Source organism: Ochlerotatus camptorhynchus, unplaced genomic scaffold (assembly GCF_037179485.1).
Source record: "Ochlerotatus camptorhynchus isolate MF236.1 unplaced genomic scaffold, CSIRO-AGI_Acam_v1.1 ptg000323l, whole genome shotgun sequence".
In the NCBI taxonomy this organism is placed as follows: Eukaryota; Metazoa; Arthropoda; class Insecta; order Diptera; family Culicidae; genus Ochlerotatus; species Ochlerotatus camptorhynchus.
This window is the reverse complement of record NW_027040811.1, coordinates 234,112-255,443: the sequence shown is the minus strand read 5'-3', so window position 1 is coordinate 255,443 and position 21,332 is coordinate 234,112. Positions and strand designations below refer to the sequence as shown.

Here is a 21,332-nt window from a genome sequence, read left to right as displayed (position 1 = left end):
TACACACATCTAATAATGATCTACATCTCTAGACAGCCGGCTGTTTAGAGCATAAATCGAAAACACTTATAAATAACTACACAAAACAAAAGATCGCATCACTTATCAAGGTGAATCCTGATCCAACGAACCTAACCCACTAACAAAACCTCCTTCCTGTGACTTTTGTGGGATGCAGAGGTAAACACGGTCCCAAAACAACAAAAGTCACACACTAACATTCCTTCCCTCTCCCACCTGATTGCAAGGACGTGGCCGGTGACGTTATTGATCTTTAAAGGTAGGAGTCACTGGAACATGTACACTGAGAATGGCAGGTTACTCCCAAGCCCCATTCAGTTGATTCTTTGTACAATTTCACTGGTTCAGATCAATCACGGAGTGCAACTATCGATACGTGCAGTCAGACTAAGCTAAGCTAAGCTAAGCTAAGCTAAGCTAAGCCAGTGAACGGACAGTTTTTGAGTCTGGTGCGCCGTTGGAAGAAGCTAATCCAGCCATCGGTGAAGTGCCGGGAAGACTGTGTCCTGTGTACCGCTAGGAGCATGAAGCCTTCAAGAAGTTAACCAATGCTTTCGGTGAAGTGCCGGTAGGACTGCATGTCCGGTGTATCGCATTGTCCCGGAAGCCCTCCAGAGGCTAATCGATGCCATCGGTGAAGTGATGTGTGCCGCTAGAAAACCCAGCGAGCCAAGGAGGACACGTCGGACGAATCAACCGATGTCTGCCAGCCGTCCAATACATCACCCACGAATGGGTACGGTGCCAGGTGACGATTAATCCCCTCCCTAACCCTAGATCCCTTTCCTTCCAAATTAAAATTCCAAAAATCATGAACTTAAAAAAACACAATGAATACACTAAATTAAATTAAGCCTACTCAGTTTTTAGTCCATTATTTAAAACACGCATTCCCTATTTCCTCTATCACTCTTGTTATTCACCTTGAACGGTTTTTTTTTTGAAGTATTTCCGCCCAATTCCTCTCTGGAGCAGGTTTAACGACCCTGAATTCCAGGATAAAGCCTGGAGAGGGACAAAAAGAAGTCCCCAGACAAAAGATAATAGAACAGGAGGCACTGTGGGCCATCTATGCCAAGCGCGTCACAATCGTGTCAAACAACGTACAGCTCGCCAGCCTCATCTGTGTTGAACACCCTAACTCGCACCCTAATAGCTCAGCATTACTCAACCATCACGACAAAACGGTCCTTTTCAGGACCACCATAAATTAGTTAAAGAGTATTTTCTGGACATTTGTCAAGGTCAGCAATCGGATGTCAGTTCCCATAAGTTTAAATCTAACATACCATGTATTTTGCAATTTCAAAAACCAAAGTTGGTCGCGGCATGAAAGTGGTCTGATTTTGATCCAGATGGATTTTAATTCTTAATACGCCAATCGATAGGAAATTTCTCTACGAATCTGTTAAAATTAAGACTATCAATTTTCAAAGGGTCACCACTGAAAATTGCACGAATGTTCATATGTTGCTATGATAATTAAAATTATCATCGATTGCCTGCGAAAAGCGCTTTCCCTAACACAGATTTCAGAATCGGTTTATTATAAAACCATGTTATTTAAAAAAATCCGTGTTTTAAAAACACGCGTTGTTCTAAAAATCGCCGTAATAACCGTGTAAAATAAGACTTGAATGTACTCTCCTAGTCACAACTTTCTTAAATATAGTGTATGGGCTTAAATTTTGGGAGAATGAGCAGGACCTGATTTAAGATCGGTTGAGCGGGGTGGTGCAAAATCAAAAATTTGAACCACCCTAATGGGTATAGAGCTTTTTCGAGGGGCGAGACACATCTAAATCTCAATTCTAGATGCTCAACAAATCTCACACTAGCGAATCAAACTTCGAAAAATATTCGTTCATTTCTCACATCTACTTGCATCGCGCATCATCTTTTTGCAGGAAATCTTCATAACCGATATCAATCTTCTTTCTATCTACTCAGCGTGCGCGTAGCTAACCACAGCAAAACACAATTTTTCCTGCATCAAAGATAAATAGAGTCGCCCCCCTCGAGCTTTTTGACGTTTAAACGGCGCACACTAATGCACCATTTAAACTGAAGGAGTGTGAGCAAGAGAGAAACAGATTAGTGGGAAAACAAACCAACCGTTCATCCCTGTGTGCTGGATAGAGAAAGACGATTAAACGTCAAAAAGGTCTATACCGCACTGTTTGCCTCATTTATGTTGCGAAGATTTCTTGCAAATGAGCTGAGGCAGGAGTCTTGTCTGAAACTTTAAACCGCGCTTGGTTGCCATGATTGCGAAAAGTTTCTTGACCCAGATCTTATTGCGTTCGTTTATCGCTTGATTGTGGCTTTTAGTCCTCTTTTTAATTTGGAGATACGATCTGCGGTGAGCTGCAATATATTTCAAAGCTGGATGTAAGTAATTAGAGTGTTTTGGAATAGGTTCATTGTAAGATGATGTTTTCTGATGTTTCCATCCATGATCCATCCTACTTCAAACTCCGAATGAGAGCGCATAATTTAAATTGTACCATAATCGAGATTAGTCCGCACAAACAAAACGTGAGTCTCCGCTGGGAATTATTCACCTACATGGGGATGATAAACTTTTTTTTCCGGAGCATCAGTTATTCACGGTCCAGAAACGTTCGCAATTCATCAATTCGCCATCCCCCCAAACACCCCTAGAGCCTTACCGCCATTGCGCCAAAAATTGAACACCCTCAGACCAATCCGACGGCCCTAATAGATGAAGTACCGTAAAATTTTCACAGCACAGCACAGCGCAGGTTGGCGAACTGAATTTGCATAATAATGATATTTATGGAATCGGTTGACACTGCCCTGGCCCTGCCCAGCTCGACTCGAACTCGATTGTAAATTTGACTCCTCTTCCTCCTCGGGGAGCAAAACCGATGAGTTATAGCACCTTTGGGTGATTTTGGACCGGAATGGCTCGATTTCAAATTCAGCATTAAATTCTAATTTAATATGGCATCGGGGGTTTTCAATTTAAGCTAGGTTAAAGTATCCATCAGCTGAGATAGCTGGCTTCGGAATGCAGCTTTGAAGTGAAAAACCGGGAGCGTGATGGAAACGCATTAATCTTCGTCATGTGGCACCGCGAGGGAAAGAGTGCTTTAATCCCTCGTTCTAAGTGCACTTCGAAGCGAACCTGCAGTCAGTGAAGTGCATTTGGACCGAAATTGCATTTTCTCTCTCTCTCTCTCTCTACACGGCGAATGAGAACGACCCAAATTTGAGTATAGTTTACTCATGATCGGCAAAAGTGCAGGAGCTCAACGATGAGTAAATTTGCTTAGTTAATGCTTTCCTGTGGAAAACCTCAACAATCTGCCGGAAAATGAGGAAAATTGAGGAAAATTTAACTCAGTCTAGGAGTGGTACCAATAGACTGAGTGAATCCAATCTTTACTTTTCTCATATTCACGAAGTTTTTCCTGGACAAACCTGGAAAAACCTTGATAAACATGAGGCAAATTTACTCATCGCTGAGTTCCTGCACTTTATGTGAATTATGAGTAAACTAAACTCAAATTTGGGTCGTTCTCATTCGCTGGGTTTGATCCCTGGCTCATATGTAGGACCGAGAAGCCAGCCAGAGTTGCACAGCACGGCAAATGTGGCAGCCAAATGTTAATGCTATTCTGCGAAAAGGAAGCTTATTATGGCAGGCTTCAAATGGCTACCGTTGTAAGGCAAATGTTCTCGGTGTTTGAAGCAGTACCTATTTCGCACAAACGATTCCAAGAACCTGTTTGTAAGCGAATGTTGATCGTTTGTGCTGAACAAACAAGCACAGCTGACATGATTGGATGATACGGGAAATTTCGGTTGCCTTCAGCTAAATGTAATGTTTCATTTTTCAACATCACTTTCCATCGATAAACGTCAAATGACTGCCAAGGAACTGTAGGCTTTCTTATTGCGTATTCCCCAGTCCACATCGAGCTTTTTTGTCGCGCGGATATATTTTCTATTTGTTGCATAAAGTGTTAACATAAGGATACAACAAATTTTTACAGCACTTCTCAGTGACTAACAAATTTTCAACCTTGTTTCATTCTTATTCCTTTTAAGCCGATTTGGAGAAACATTGCTCACTGATGATGGGAATGGTCCATCATGCAGGTAAAATTCGAATTAAATTTCCCGGCTCAATGATAAGAAGGGAAAAGGTCCCCCGTATTGTGGTAACTGTGACGGAAGTAGTATAACATTTGTTTGACGTGTATTCCAGATCACCTTTATAAACACCTTGGCTTTACAATTGACACACATACATACACGATCAACAGAGAACGTCAAATAAATCATTCTGTACCCAAGACTCGTCCTGTACAGATGTCTGAATATCACATGGTGTCAGAAGTGGGGTTCGGACCCACGCTCCCTTACGGGAACCAGAGAACATCAGTGGCCTCGGTTGTGTAAAAGGATTCGTCTACGATATTGATTTGGTGGAAAACCCAACATTTCGGTATGAGCCACCAAGGAGGATTCCACACTCGCTTCGAGCGGCAGTTAAAGAAGAACTGGATTCGATGCAGAACATGGGAGTCATCGAACCGATCATCGACCCAACACCCGTTCTCAACGCATTGGTAATAGTGAGACAAAAAGGTAAGCTGCGAATTTGTATCGATCCATCCCAAGTAAATAAGAACCTGCTCCGCCGTGTGCATCCGCTTTCGACCTTAAAGGAAATTTCAGCTCGCATTTGTAATTCCAAACGTTTCACGATCTTGGATATGAAAAAAGGTTTTTGGCAAATTCCTATGTCTACGCGCACGATGAAATATTTAGCTTTCGGCACACCGTGGGGGAGATTTACCTGTAAAAGGTTGCTCTTTGGGTTGGCCTCCGCTCCTGAAGTGTTTCAAAAGTTGATGACCACATTGTTGGAAGGGCTAGACGGGGTCGAAAGTTCGATGGACGATATCCTTATTCATGCTCCATCGGAAATAAAATTGAGCGAGATTACCAAAGTGGTATTGGGAAGACTAAATGAAGCTGGTCTGCAGTTGAATAAGGACAAATGCGTCTTCAACAAGTCTACAGTGAAATTCCTGGGCCATTTGATTACACAAGAAGGACTTAAAGCGGATCCTGAAAAGCTAGAGGCTGTAAAAGGCTAAAACGTCCTACGAATAAGCTTCAATTACAGCGGATTCTAGGATCTGTTACGTATTTGGGAAAATTTATTGAAAATTTGTCATCAATTACAGAGCCACTAAGGAAACTATTAGTGAAAGACACAGAATGGTTCTGGGATCACCATCAGGAGCAAGCCTTTACAAAAAGAAAACAACTGATGTTGAATCCCCCGGTTCTTGCATACTATGATGTGAACGCAAAAGTTACATTGTCTGTTGATGCTAGCTCGAAAGCTTTCGGAACAGTCCTTCTTCAAAATGGTAGACCGGTGGCCTATGCGTCAAAATCGTTGACAAAAGCTCAAGAAAACTATCCACAAATTGAGAAGGAGGCTGCAGCCATTCGGTTTGCGTGTAACAGGTTTCACGACTATATATATATGGGAAAGAATTGGAGATCGAGACTGACCACAAGCCTTTGGAATCGATCTTCAAGAAGTCACTAGATAGAGCTCCACCACGATTAAAACGGATCCTTCTTGATGTCACTCAGTATGGCCCTATTAAAATATTAAATACAAAAAAGGGATAGATATTCCTCTACCAGACATCCTCAGCAGGGATGTGGACAACGTGGTCTCGAGGGAAAAGTCAGATGAACTAGAAGTACACATTGTTCTACAAATATCAAAGTCAGCTAGACAGGAAATCGTTACTGTTGGTTCGAAGGATCAAGAGATAGTCAAATTGATCGAAGTTATTATGAATGGTTGGCCGAATGAAAAACGATTGCTTCCAGACATTTTTCGAAAGTATTGGACTTTTCGGGACGAGATGGCAGTATATGAGGGATGTGTTTATCGATCACATCAAATTATAATACCGAAAAGTCTGAGAAGTAAAATGCGCAAAGTGATACATGCAGGACACACAGGAATCCAAGGGTGCACACTAGGGTGCTTCATTCTGAAAAAAGTGATGAATTTCTGATGGGCCACCCTCCAGTTCGATTCATAGCCTCAAAATATGAACCTGTGCAAAAATTGGTAAAGATTGATGAAGGTTTAGAGGTCGCGCCAATGATTTGAAATTTGTATGGGAATTACTATGGAAGAATTTAAAAAATCGCTTATATCGCTATAACTTTGCTTCTACTTGTCCAAATGTCGAAAAAATTTAGTATGTTATTGCTATGGCAATAAACAAAAAGCCTACAGTTGCTACGCTCAGTTTTGCAGCGTATCAAGAATTATAAAAATGTGAAAAAATGGCAAAATAGGGTAAATTGACAGATGAATATGTACAAGGCAACAACGCCAATTTCATCGCAACAACAACAGGCTTGTTGATCATTGTCATGACAACCACATATTTTTTTTTTTCAACGTTTGGACAACTACAACCAAAGTTAGAGCAATGTAAACGAAAATCAATAATTTCCCATACTAATTCACCAAAATCTCCATACAAAATCCAAATCATTGGCGCGACCTCTAAACCTTCATCAATCTTTACCATTTTTTGCACAGGTTCATATTTTGGGGCTATGAATCGAACTGGAGGGTGGCCTATCAAAAATTCATCACTTTTTTCAAAATGAAACACCCTAGTGCACACGTCGTGCGAAACAAACACTGTTTTGGATTGGAATGACTACAGAAATAGCAAAAATGGTGGAGGATTGTGCAGTCTGTGAAAAGTACCAAAGATCTAATGTAAAACATAAGCTGATGAACAATGAAATTCCTACCCTACCGTTCGAAATTGTTTCTTCGGATCTGTTTCATTTCGATGGAAACGAGTATCTGTTGATAGCAGATAGTTATTCCGGATTTTTTGATTTTGTCAAATTGAAAGAACCAACAGCCAAGGTTGTTATAGAACACTTGAAGCGGTGGTTTGCAACACATGGAATACCACGAGGCCTGTACACTGACAATGGGCCTCAATATTCAGCTCATGACTTTGTAAACTTCAGCAAAGAGTGGTCATTCGATCACATTACGTCTAGCCCTCATTTTCCCAGGAGCAATGGCCTTGCAGAAAGATTCGTGCAAACTGCCAAAAATCTGCTTAAGCGATGCGCGGAGGATGGTTCAGATGTTCAATTGGCTCTTCTAATGCTCAGAAATACACCAAGAGATGAAGATTTACAATCAACAAACCAACGATTAATGAAGCGTATTCTACGTTCTACCGTTCCAGCAATGGAATGTGTCCTCAAGCCGCAGGTGATTGACAAAGTTGCGGAAATGTTGAAACAGAGACGGCAACAGAAATAGGAGAATGCAGACAGAGGAACGGTCAAGGCACCGGAATACCGGGAAGGACAAGCGGTAATGGTGAAGGATATCAAGTCACGCCACTGGAAAGGAGGGAAGGTAAATGAAAGATTAGAGCAACCAAGATCGTACATCGTGCGTCTAGCAGACGGTAGAGTTGGTCGTAGGAATGTTCGAGATATAAAGCATAAGAAAACATCCAGTGATGACATCGGCGAACACAATCGTGAAGCGTTGCCGTGCAGATTGCTACCCATAGTATACAACCACACAGATGACGATCCAGAAGTAACACCAGTGTTTCAGCCAACAGAAGATGACATTGAGGACCAGCAATTGAATGAGTCGAGTAATGCACCACTGGCTAATCTGTTACGTACCAGGAGCGGACGTGTAGTCCACACTAATCGAGATAGAAACTTTGAATATTACTAGTATGCTTAAGGGGAAGCTCACCGCTCCGAAAAAAATAATTAAGTTTTGATTTTTCTAAAAATATTGGAAAAAAATATCAAAATTTAAAGAAAATCACATATTTTTTAATTTTTCAAAGAAAATACACGTGAAAAAACATTTTTTATAAGTCATTATGGCATAAAGTTGGACTCAAAAAACCACAAAACATCGACTTTTCGGTTTTGCTGAGAGTCCAATTTTTTTTTCATGATGAGATAGAAAAAAATTTACATGTAATTTTTGACAAAAATCTAAGGAACAAACTGATTTTCTTTGATTTTTGATATTTTTCCCAATATTTTTAAAGAAATAAAAATGTACCGAAAATATTTTTTTATTTTCGGGCCGGCAAGCTTCCCCTTAAAAGGGGAGATGTGACGGAAGTAGAATGCCTGGATCAGATCAAAGATGAATTGAAAAATTTACTTAGAGTTGAGCCAGTTCGAGTAATCAAAATGAAAATGATATACCGTCCTGGCGACATGCACATTCAACTACTCATTATATATCTTTTTTTTTATTTAGGATTTTAATACAGGCGACATTTCGAACGAAAATGACGCTTCGAGTTATGATTCGTTGAAAAATATTGGGTTCGCCATTTTGATTTTTTTTGGCAAGGTTCAAAATGGCCAAAGTTAAGCTCAAATGCGAGTGATTGATTGTAGCAAATAATTATGCAAACTTTCTCGCCAATCGGTGAAGGTCGGGTCAGAAATAATTTTTTTGCTATTTGGCCAGGAAATGCTCATATATGAGCTAAAATTTAAAAAGGATGATCAGGACCTAATTTGGAGTTAACTGAATCATGCAAGGCGCCCTAAATCCTAGAGTCAAGGCCACAATATGTAGCATGTGGTGGAGGAAGGGAAATAATGTGGAACATTTCCGTTCGCATTTCGACACATGTGCAGCAACCTAATTAGAATAACTAGTATACTGTTAATCATGGTTCGGAGCGCCGTCGTTTTCCGGTTGGTATGTGACATTCGTCCGAGCCCAATAACAATCACCTTGTTCATGGGGTGAAATTCGTGAATGGAATTCGTTGCTTGCGATTCTATGCATTTGGTAGCAATGTTGGTACCATTGTTCATTGGCGGTACATGTATGGTTTTGAAAAGAGCGAGTGATGCGATACCATCTGACCAATGCGCTGCATAATTTAACCGATAGGCATACAAGCTTTCAAATTCCAACATTGCGCCATTTGTGATTTCACAGAAATTTTGTTCCGGTGGCGATTGCCATGCTCGAATGGTGCTTGTTCAAATATACAATAGATATAATAAGGTTCTGCACCGTCAGTGGTTAACGTCAGTCGGTTGAATTTTTTTGACAGTCCAATGGTACTGTTTACATGCAGTTTAGATTGCTGTGGATGTGAAGCCACAACTCTGTGATTTTAACAAGCAACATCCTTTCACCGTGCACTTCCTCGGGAATTTTCAAATTTAAATAAGCCGCAAACGCATCTCGAAACAAAAGCAAAATCTTAATGCTTGTAAACAGTACCACTGAAATGTCAGTGAGTTCATTCGTGACGGCACAATGCAGAACTCAATAAAGGCTGACTAAAAGTAAATTGGTACCCACAAGAAGACCTGTAATTCATTATTCAATAAGTTTAAAAGTTCATTAATGGTTGCTTTACAGTACTTTTATTAAAACTTCAAAGTTACAGCATTAGATGGTTAAATTTCTCCAGTTCGAACGAAATCTTGAACCTTCCCCTTGATGAAGCCCATCAGGGCCCGCACAGTGGAAAAGTACACGGAATCAGCGCATTTCTTCCATTTTGCCCACCATTGCTTCGTCGAAGTCGCTGCTTTGAAATTGCCCAGTATTTTTCGATTGATCGAAATACCAGGCATTTCGAAGGATTCATTAGCTTGGGGACCAAATCGATCATGTTGGCAGCATGCCACTCCAGAACCACCTTGGAGTAGTGGCAGCTGGCCAAATCAGACCAAAAGATAACTTTGCCCCTATGCTTCCGGATGAACTAACGGCAATACACGCTTTTTCAGGCATTCCTCGATGTAAACTTGGGCTGTCATCGTCGAGGATGTGACGAATGGTTCCGTTTTCAGGCCACAACTGCAAATTGCTTGCCAAATCATGGCCTTCTTCGCAAAATTGTCGGCAAACACGAACTTGAATCTTTCCGGCACATCCCCACGTCCAGTCGCGATGTGAAACTTTTGACCGGGAAGCTACTTAAAATTGAGTCTGACGTATGTTTCGTCATCGATCAAAATGCAACTCTTGTGTTCCGTCAAAACACGGTCGTACAAGAGTCTTACACGCTTTTAGCCACGGAATTCTGTTTCATGTGCCGGTTCGGATGTTTACTGGCTTTGTATGACTTGTATCCTTCCCTGGCAAGGATGAAAGTTGGCGTTGTACCGTCTGGTCACATCCTAAATCGAAAGACCGGAGTTTACTTTAACGCACCTCAACACCTTGCTACGCAGCTGACGATCCTGGTTCCAGTTTTTTCGTAGGTCCACTGATTCCTTTCCACACTCAGGGTTTCCTTGTAGGTTTTGAGCACTCGACAAACTGTTGTTTTTGGCATCTTCAGCACTCTAAACAGCTTGTAACTGGACCACTCCGGATTTTCCAGGTGTTTGTGCACAATATTTTTTCTTCTTTCCAGTTCCATTTGACGTTATTTCTGAACGCGATCGACTACTTTGATCAAACTTGCACCAGTTGTTCTCTATAGAAGTGTAAGCAAACCACTGTCAAAGATTTTCGATTCCCAACACTAGAGGCGTGCTAGCGGCACGCGAGAGGCTTACAGCTCTGGTACTATCTTGGGTCCTAAGCTAATCGATGCACCCCTCGAAACATAGGAAAATCCACGAACCCCACCTTTTATCTGTCAAAGTGAATCAAAACAAGGCTGCTCCGAAGGGAATTCTCTTAGGAAGGATATTCGCAGAGCATGGGGTCAGTTACCTTGGCAGGAGCCACACAATTGTCGGTGGACAATTCCTGAACGAATAGCAACTAATCAATTTTTAGAAACTAGGTGGAGATGATCCAAAGTAGCGATTCTACATGCGGACCAAAAAGAGCGAGGCTTGTACACCCCTTTTTGGGCACGAGAATCGAGAACAAAGAAAAAAGGAACTTAGGGAGTGCTTCCTGAAGTAATAGTAGCCGACAAATAGGTTTACATTCTTGATGCTTGAAACAATGGGCTCTAGAGAGAGTTTTAAGAGAGACATTCGGGTGTACTTGCGCTTGTTTTTGATGACGATGCATAGACGATGGCGGACGAAACGATGGGTGGGCCTTCCCAGGGCAACTTGCAGTTGTCCGGCCGATCCGGGATCGGTTCAAGCAGTGGTGGTGAACGGGGGATGCATACCGTGGGATTAGCGGCAACAGTTTGACACCAGCTGGCAGAGGGCGTCTCGTCTGACCGCAGGGGAGCCTAGCCTGGTTCCAAGACACCGTCTTCGTTGCTACCAATGGTTGAATCTGGGCATGTGGTATGATGGCTTGTTGAAAATGGCCGAGCGGCGCTCGACAATCTCCTTTGTGGAGATCCACTCCAAGATGGCGTCCGGGATGGCCGCAGAGTTCTTCTAAACACCAACGTGCTTCGGTGGGTGGAACTTTCGGAATTCTGTCCTTTTCTGTGAAGAAATATCCTCCAGGATTCGATCCCGAAGGGAGGGGGGACCGTTTCTTACAAGTTCGCACTTTTCGTACCTTGTATGAACGGCTTAAACGTTCGGACGATAATCCCATTTTAACACTGTTCACCAAACACAGCCTACTTTTAACGTGTTCTAGGCTTCCTACACACTCACAAGAAGCACTTCACTATCGTCGGGCTTACAATTAATTTTCTAACCGACACGCATTTCCACTCTCTTTAGTGGTCACCGCAAGAAAAAAGCCACGGTTACTATCCAACAAACATTGACAGTTGAATTAGAGCTTATTCAGACAAAAATATCCTTCTTCAGCTAAAAAATTGCTTATTCAGTTTTTAATCAGCTCAGTTGGGTATCGATCATCTATTAAATTTTTTTTTGTTTGTAAACGAGACTTCGTAAAGGCCCACGCACATTAGATCCGGATCGGACGCGTTGCGGCAAAGTGACAGCTAAATCTAATTCTCAAATTTACGTCAACGCAACGCAAACGGATCTAATGTGGGTGGCCCTTAACAGTTGGCAACCATTCCGACCAGGACGTCGATTAATACTAAACCGGTTGGAGTCCGGGCTCAAACCGCTGTCAATAAACGTCAAAGGTGAAATGCGTAACGGGTGCTTTTTGAAAGGACAGTTTGGCCATAGAGGTAACTCTAAGACCAGAAGGTCCAGAAGAAAAGTGCTCAACTTTTTGGCTCAGCTCTGGTACTCTCTTCGGTCCCAAGCTAATCGATTCACCCCTCGAAACAAAGGAAAATCCACTAACCCAACAAATATTGTGTAGTTGTAGAATGTTGACTAGAATGGGGTACGTTAATCGTTTGCTTGGGACTAATAGGCTAGTCAAGTAGTGATCCAATTTAAAATCGTTAGTTTCGACCGGTTGGCTCTGCGCATCACAATGACAGCTAGTAGTTTCGGCCACCAGTAAGGCTGTCCAATATTTTAATGGAATTTGCAAATTGGTCTTAGGTTCTCACAGGCAGAAGGGCCAATTGGGATGAGGAAACATGTGGAGGAGCCTACAAGTAACTATTTGGAACCACTGGTTATAGCTTATAGCACAAGCAAAGTGACAGACGGAGCGGCTCGTAAACTTTGGTGACGATCCTGCTATTTTAATTTTTCAGTGTACCACATGGTAACACTAAATGTACTAGAACGTTTTGGTTTTATCAACCGGTGGAAACTAACGATTTTTAAATTGGCTCACTACTTGACTAGCCTATTGGTCCCAAGCAAACGATTAATGTACCCCATTCTAGTCATAGTCATAGCGAATCAAAACAAATATTGTACAGTACTAGAATGTGTACTATACAATATTTGTTTTGATTCGCTATGAAAATTTGACAGATAAAATGAGTTGACCCCCGTGGACAATAGAAGAACCAAGAACTATGAAAGTGATGATGATTTAAATTTTTTTAAAATGCATTGATTTTGCGATCAAATTATTTTAATAAAATTTGGTTGCTACGTTTGTAGAAAATTCTAGGGCTACTCTATGTATACAATTTAATTTATTTGCAAAATTTTAGTAGTGTACATAGATATCAACCTTTCTGCCATCGTACCAGCAACGAGATTTATAAAAAAATGCTTCGCTTGCAAAATAATAGCATATTAAGGTTGCCTTCGTAAGCGTCACCGTGATTTTTTTGAAGTTGGATAACGTCTTTCGGCAACATACGGGGGTACAAAATTGAAAACAGTCATTTTGGATGCGTTACGAAAAATTAAAAGATTTTGAACGATAATAACTTAACCGTCTCTCGATAGATTTACGAGATAATGGCATCAATCGATTGGAAATATTTTTAGCAATTTGCTGAATGTTTCAAAACTATTGATTTGATTCTGTAAACTATTGAAAAATGGTTAAAAGTAAACCATTGTCTAAAGATGGTGAAAATCGATTGATTTTTTTTATATTCTTATACTTTCTCCAACCGAGACATCAGATGCGAGTATCTGACACCCCTGATATTTTCTGTTCTACTATATAAGCGTCCAACAAGGTCGCCCGTTCTATCATTGTCTATTCGATCGTCGACCCAGCAGCAGAGCAGCAGAGCAGCGGCACCAGAGCCTGGGGGCGAAAGGGCAACTACGCCGAGTGCGTTGGTGCCAGTGCTCCGGTATACTGGGCCGCCGTCATGGAATGCCCAGCTGCTGCAGTTCTCAGTCGGTCGTATTCACCGTCTGCTCCGCAAGGGCAACTACGCCGAGCGCGTTGGAAAAATGGCCCTTTTCAGAGCCACAACATTACCAAGAAAGAGTTTAACGTACGTATGCGAGTATCTGACACCTCTGATATTTTCTGTTCTACTATATAAGCGTCCAACAAGGTCGCCCGTTCCATCATTGTCAACAACATCAGCCCAACAAAACGGCCCTTTTCAGGGCCACCAAACTTTCGCAAAAGAGTTATTAAGGAATATTCCTAAAATATAATATACACAATTAAGTACAACACATAACAGACGTTATCCAACGCCAACCCTGCGGTCGTATCTAGTATACAACCCTTCCAACTTTTTAATCATCATCACTTTCATAGTTCTTCTATAATTCAAGGCGGCTTACCAGTGTTGGCAAAATCATCAATCAAATGATATTTTTCCGCGCTCATAAGCTCTCAATATCACATGTGATATTGGAACAAAAGATCATGCTTGATATTGATTTTACAAGCTCCTTTGATATTGCGAGACTATTCACAACGTGCAAAAATCAAGCTGAGAGCTGACTCGACACAAAAATGATTCCGTTGCACATCGTTTTCTTAGAACGAGAAAGTATAGTTTACTATCTCTTTTTACTCTTCACCGATGTCAGACACGAAAGGACTGCTGCCAGCCGTTATAGAAGCTTCAGTTGCGTTCGGGTCTAAAGCAAAAATCATTAAACTCAATCTCACCACAATTTGGTGAGATTTGCAGCTGGTGAGTTTTGTTAGCTTGATATTCCGAGCTGCGATATCACAGCTTGCAAAATCAACCGCAGTTGTTTGCTTGTTGATTTTTGTCTGCGAAAATCAAGCGTGATCTGGGGCTAACTTTAGTTTGCCAATTCTTTAACCTGGCATTCCGCGTAATTTTTTTTAATCCCGGTATTTCTAATGTTAACATTTCACAATATTTTGACAATCAGTTTGATGACTAGCATTCAATACGCAAAACACGACAGGAAACGTTTATGTAGCCAAGTTATTATCGGAAGAGAGAATCGACCTTTACAAATAAGATCTATTGAAATGTTCATCGGTAATTGGCATTGCTGCTGTTCCACAAATCTATGCAAATAATTCATAATCTTCATCAATCGCATCATCTTCATCGGACATTCCATCAGCTCGCATTCCGAGCACGTTTCCAATTCCTCGTGTAATTTGTTATTTCTGCTTCCGGGGATTGCGTTCATCATTCGTCGGGGTGATGGGAAACCATACTTGTTAACTAAGCCTATGACTATTTTCAAACCGAAAAAGCTCGATTTCAATTGAAACCAGCTAAGATGAGGTTTCATAAATCACACGCTTCATGCACCTGTCTATGATTAAAAAAATAAAAGTTGCGGTTAGGTTGTCAAACTCATTTTCAGCCGGAATCAGACATTCAATAACATTCCGCATAACTTTTGCGGTGGAAAATTAAATTGGAATCGGAATTTCGGTGCGATTAAATACCAAACAACCCTTCAAAAATGCATGCAAATTGAATTAAGTCCAAAAAATTGGCTAAATAAATCCTACCGCATGCATATTTGTTTATCGTACAGTTTCCCATCTTTCGGATTAAAATTCCTGTCGGCATTTCCGGTGGCTTCTCGCTGGGTGAAAGGAAATCCTTGTTTGTTCCCCCAGCGGAAGCCATTCGGTGTGTTGCATTTTAATTAGACTTTTCCCATGTTGGGCATCCTTTTACCCGTGTGGAGCAATCGGTGGAATAATTTAAAATAAAATCCCCAACAGCCCACCGACGTCGGATGTCGAAAGGGAAATTCCTAAAGTCCTCTGAGTAAAAGTATGGACGTCTGCCAAAAGTTGTTCCAATCGAACCGTCAAAATGCACCGCTTTGCTCGATTGGAGCAGCTTTTTTCAGTTTTGTGGTGACAGTCGTCCATACTTTATCTAGAGGGCTTTAGCCCTACAGTAAAAGTATACTGTAACCACAAAACTGAAAAAAAGCTGTTCCAATCGAGCAAAGCGGTGCATTTTGACGGTTCGATTGGAACAACTTTTGACAGACGTCCATACTTTTACTGTAGGGCTTTACTTTAGTGTTGATCGGTGTGGAGAACTCATCTCGATCGAAGTCGGCAACGCCAGGTCGGATCCACTACAAGGCTTGATGGTTTGAAGTAGAGAGGGTCTAGTAAGAGAGGAGCGGACTGGCTTGTTTAGAACCAGCCCAAATAACCATAACATTATTTTGCTTAACGACGTGCTCGGGGTATCATCCAAACTATTTGTGGAATAGTTCAATCGTTTGGGTAATCGTTTGTTTATAGTATATTTTTTATCACAAACGAAGTGACAGACGACTTTCTCCGAAGAAATTAATTTAAATAATGTGGTTCTCTGTAATAGAATTTTAGTCCACCTTCCGCCCCTCACCGCCAGGTTCGCTAGTATTTTTGCTTTGAATTAATTCAAGTTGGTTTTGTGTGCAATGATCTGGCAACCCTCGTTCTCGCTCGCGTTGACGTGGTGCTGTTTTCTCACTCATCGAAGGAAATTTTGATTAGAGTGAGAAAGTAAGGAACAATCAGCGCGGGAACCGTGTGCGTTACTGTAGGTGTGGCAGAAGGAATGTTGACAACTCTTTCGTTCTCACGGTGTTCTTACGCATGATCCAACGTTACGTCACACTAGATTATGCATAAGAACGTCGTGATAATGAAAGTGCTAACTTGTTTCCTTCTGCCTCACCACAGCACTTGCGATACTCCGTCGGTTTCAGGTGCATTCTTTGTGTCATAGAGATTGCTGACGTTTATCTTACGCACACTACGTCACGTATACGTATACGCAAAATGTTTTCATCGGGATCATACTTTAGCAATCTCCACCAGTCCAAACACTAGAAGTTTTGGAAGGTTCTCCCTCAGTACCTGAAAGCAGCGTGATTGGCGTTGACGGGGACTCTGTAGCTCTTTACTCCTATGAGAAAATCCATAAGCAAACGTCAGACTGTGCGTGAAACACTGCGGACTTCGTACTATCCTTTCACTCCATCGAAAATTCCCATAAGAAACTGTCTACATTTGCTGGAAGAGCAAATTTTTCGACAGTGCCGTCAACGCCAATACCAGCTGACATTCGCTTAATGTGGGTAGTGAAATCCGGAACATTTTCTCACTTTTGAGCATCAACGTCAACCCGGTTTCGAATCGCATTCCCACTTGAGGTGGCACCGTTGGCAGTAATCCACTGCGCCGTGGGAAAGAACTGACTAGTGCTGGAAAATTCACCGTCTAAGGAAGGTCACCATTAAAATTAAATCAACCTAATTTTCTTCGCTGTAACGTACTCCGGATCAGACTCGCTGGTGGACCGTTTTCGTGGGACGGTTTTCGACCCGAAAAGCTACAATTTGAACAGTTTTTCAAAAGATTTCTGGCAGGCGTCTTGGGACGCACGATCTCATGTCCCACCGAGGCATTCGTTAGCGTGTCCGTGTCGGAACGGATGAACTCTTAGATCGACTGCAATTCTACCATCGATTTTCGGCACTGCTTTTTTGGTTAAATTCACACGATAGTTGAAATCGAACACGGTCGACGATCCGGCGGAGGATGCTTCGTCTTCATTGTCCGAAGAAGTCAACGATTTGATACGACCGGTTTGGCTCGAAGCAATTTTTCGACGGAAGTTCCTCGAAGTTTTCGACGGAAGTTCCTCGTGGCAGTGGAATATAAATGCCACGCTGCTGCATCTGCTGACTAAAGTCGTCCTTGTTGTTGCACAAAGGGCACTTGAAAAAGTACCCCGCCGATTGGGCAAACTGTGCCATGCAGCTCCGATGGAACCAGACATTCTGACAGCACGAATCGATTCCAGTTTCCTGTACGGTCCCATCTCATCGTAGCAAATCCCACAGGCTTCGGTCCCGGATTATTTCACCTTACCCACCAGCGCTACGTGCTTATCGCACCACGACTGGAACGTATCCACGTAATGCGACAGGCACTCATTCTGCATCCCACAAAGCGTCTGAAATGAACGGAAGCACTTCTTCGTGCAAAACAAAACGTTCGCATACCGTTCCTTGGGGCCCATGCATTGATTATGTCACGCTAAATCGAAGAGAAATTTACCTCCCCCCCCTATCGTGAAGTTTTTCCTATACCTAATGCATTGCTTGTCACAAAATCTTAGACCCCCCCCCCCCCCTAGAGCGTGACATAATATATGCATCAACCCTTGCAGATGTAACACTTTTGTCCTCGCATACGAGCTTCCTCATTTCTGATGTCCTCCTCCATGAATCCGAAGATTCCCTCCTCGTCTTCAGGTAACAAGGTACACGTAGCAGGTATAATGACTAGTTTTGCCACGTATAGTAGACCAGTCCAGAATAGTGCATCGTACCGCAATCATGCTCAAACGCTTGACATACAGCATCTCTAGCCGTAATAAATTAAAAAAAAAATCAGTTTCATCCGATCCTCCTTCATTCTCACCTCCAGCACGTCGATCGCCTCTTTGATTCGATGGATCTCGGCATGATTTCGGAGTAAATTCTTCCCTTTAGATCGCCCTCGTCGAGAGCTTCCGGTTCCGCTACGGAGTAACGAATGCATACCGAGGATGGCCGCAAAAAAAAAAATTATAATAAAATAACGAAATTACAATGAATTTTACGGTTGAATTTTGGGCACATTACAAATTTATTATTAAATTATTGGATAGGAGAAATAATAAATTTCGTTTTTAACGATACAATTATCAATGAAAATTAATTTGATGAGATCAAATTTGTTCGACAACAATCAATATTTTTATTGTTAAGATGCTTAGCTTAACAAGCCCCCTTTTTTATTGTACATTTCTCATATATCATGATTTTCGTTGTGATTTTATGGTAGGTGTAAGAGGGGCATAGTGAACAAGTGGGGCATAGTGAGCATCCCATGCCTCAGCTTGGTCTTCCGGCCGTTCGGAACAAATTGGTAGGTGGTAGCCTTATACATTTTATGAATAATCAGCAATGGAAATTTGCCAAAAGGTATAAGGGGATTTTTATCAGTGCTGGCATCGGTAGCATTGGTGCTCAGTACGGAAAACCAGATCGACGAAAAACAAATCAAAGGAAAAAAAAAGAAATTAGATTAACAGAACTTTATCTGTACAAGTTCAGAAAAAGTTTCATATTTTTGAATTTCCTGCAGCGTTTTAAACTTTTTTCGAACAGTCCGCAATTCAAAAACCCAGTAAAACATTACTGACTGGATTAATGTGTATATGTTATGTGCAGCTTATCTGCTGTAATATTCAACAACTTTTTTTACTGTTTCCCTAATAAAAAACTACCATACATGAACGAAAACCCAAATAATAAAACTATTCAACAAATGGTTTGGATGATACCCCAAACACGTCGTTAAGCAAAATAACCATAACAATTTTATTAGGGTTGGTTTTCAATTTCAGATTGAATTCCAATTTCCCATTTGCATCGACGTAAAAACTTGCCGCAGCTTGTTAACCGAGCTTGTGCTGCATAGGTGGAAGAGATTACTTCGTTGAAAGCTCCATCTGCATGATAACTGGAAAGTTTGATAACTGGTACTTGTCGATGACGATGATCTCGTCTAATCAACCAATTCGACAGGGACATCCACTACCCGCACCCGTACCGGAAAATGTTTTGAATGATGAATAAGAAGAGGCTGAGCAGTCGAGGCAGCAAGAGACAAAAGCGTGACATCAAATCCTATGTCAGGATCGATTCTTACAGAAGTTTCAATGCGCCGCCTGTTCGGAAAGGATTCCCCGTGACATGAGCGAGCGTCACTACGCGAAGCATGCCGGCCATACCTATCGGGTTGATATCGATCCAGTGATCGATCTGTACGACGAAACTACTGCCACGGCGATTGTAATCCGCTCCATGAAAGTGCAGCGGCAAGTGACGATCTACTGCGACAAATGCAACGTGCCTAAGAAATCGGCTTTCTGATTAGTATTCCACCGGTTGGTTTGGCAAACACGACCAGTACTCGCACTGTCTGGTTCTGCAGAATAATAAGAAGAAGCTGGAGCAGACAAAACTGATATCCGGCAGCTTGGGTGGATCCTTCCAGTTCCGCTACGGAGGAGTGAATGTATACCAGCATACCGAGTATGGCCGGGTTCTGTTTGGCGTCTAACAACGATGTCTATGTCTTCTCGGTTGCGAATGACTGTGACTTAGGCTTCTAGCACGGACTGAAGAAATCTGTAGCAACAGTTGCAACAAGCGCGAGTCATTGACAGCTCAACATCGTTTACTTGTAAGCAAATGTTAACCCGATGTGTTCATCCCTAATCATTTTGGCGTATGGTCTTTCATTATACAAAAGAAGCGATATAATGACATGCTGTTTGACAACAGGCTCTCCCTTTCAATTTTCGTTAGAGAAAAAGAGATAACAGGCGGTACCCCCTAGTTTAATCTAGTACATATGAGTAGATAGTGTTGTCGTGAGGTACACTCGAAAATTGTAAATGTAAGTGCGTCAAATCAAATTTCGAGCCGCTCCGTCTGTCACTTCGTTTGTGTTTTTTATTAGAGAGAGCAGCGCCTATCTTGATTGCATTGATAGCGTTGCTAGAAACCACCTAGACATAGGTTGTCAAGGCGGTTTGTTTTCAATCCCTCTCTAGTTTGAAGTTTCCCTAATGTTATTTTCACCGCATTTAAATCCATTCTGATTTCTGTTGCTCCGAATGTAAAATGAGGTATGTACCTATTTGAATTTCATTCATAGAAATTCTAGCATGGGTTAGACACATTTCGGCACTAGCACTGAAGTAGCGAACACTGGTCGGTGAAAATTGTTACTAATTACCTCTTTTCAGAACCATGTGGGATGCGGAATGGCTTGTAATTTAATTGAATTGGAGAGGGAAAGCCACATAGCGGACACGCGGCGACCAATTGTCTGTATAGTCGCTATATTCATAGTCTGGTGGATAGAGTTTCAATCTATCAACAAGCGGAACCAATTCAGGCTGTGTTCCATTTGGTGAATTTTCACTTAAATTTCGAAGTTCGAAAATCCCTCTGTTGTTGATCTTCCGATTTTCGATAACCCTAATAAAAATAACCTTAAAAGTGCTTAACAACGTATTTGCGGTATCATCCAAACGATTTGTGGAATAGTTCTACCATTTGGGTATCGTTCGTTTATGGTATTTGATTATGAGGGAATGAATTTAAACTTTCAATCAAGCAAAAGTGCAAAAGAGACGATGTAAACTTTTTGTCAGTGAGAACCGAGGGGGACGACTCTATCTACGATGCAGAACTATTGTGTTTTGCTGTGGCTAGCTGCACGCACGCTGAGTAGATAGAAGGAAGATTTATGTCGGTTTTGAAGATATCCTGCAAAAAGATGAAGCGCGATGCAAGTAGATGCGAGAAATGAAAGATGGTTTTTCGAAGATTGATTCGCTAGTGTGATATTTTTTGAGCATCTAGAATTGAGATTTAGATGTGTCGCCCCCCCTCGGTGCGAACCTCAACCTGAGGTGGGTTTTAAAAACAAACGATCAAAATGAAGTTTGTCAGAAAACAAGCAGAGCCGA

At 41.7% G+C, this 21,332-nt stretch overlaps 1 pseudogene; it reads left to right on the top strand.

Moving 5' to 3' along the window:
* The window catches only part of LOC135707933 (uncharacterized), a 29,841-nt pseudogene extending 9,929 nt beyond the window's left edge, over window positions 1-19,912 (top strand).
* The last annotated feature ends 1,420 nt before the right edge of the window (window positions 19,913-21,332 follow it).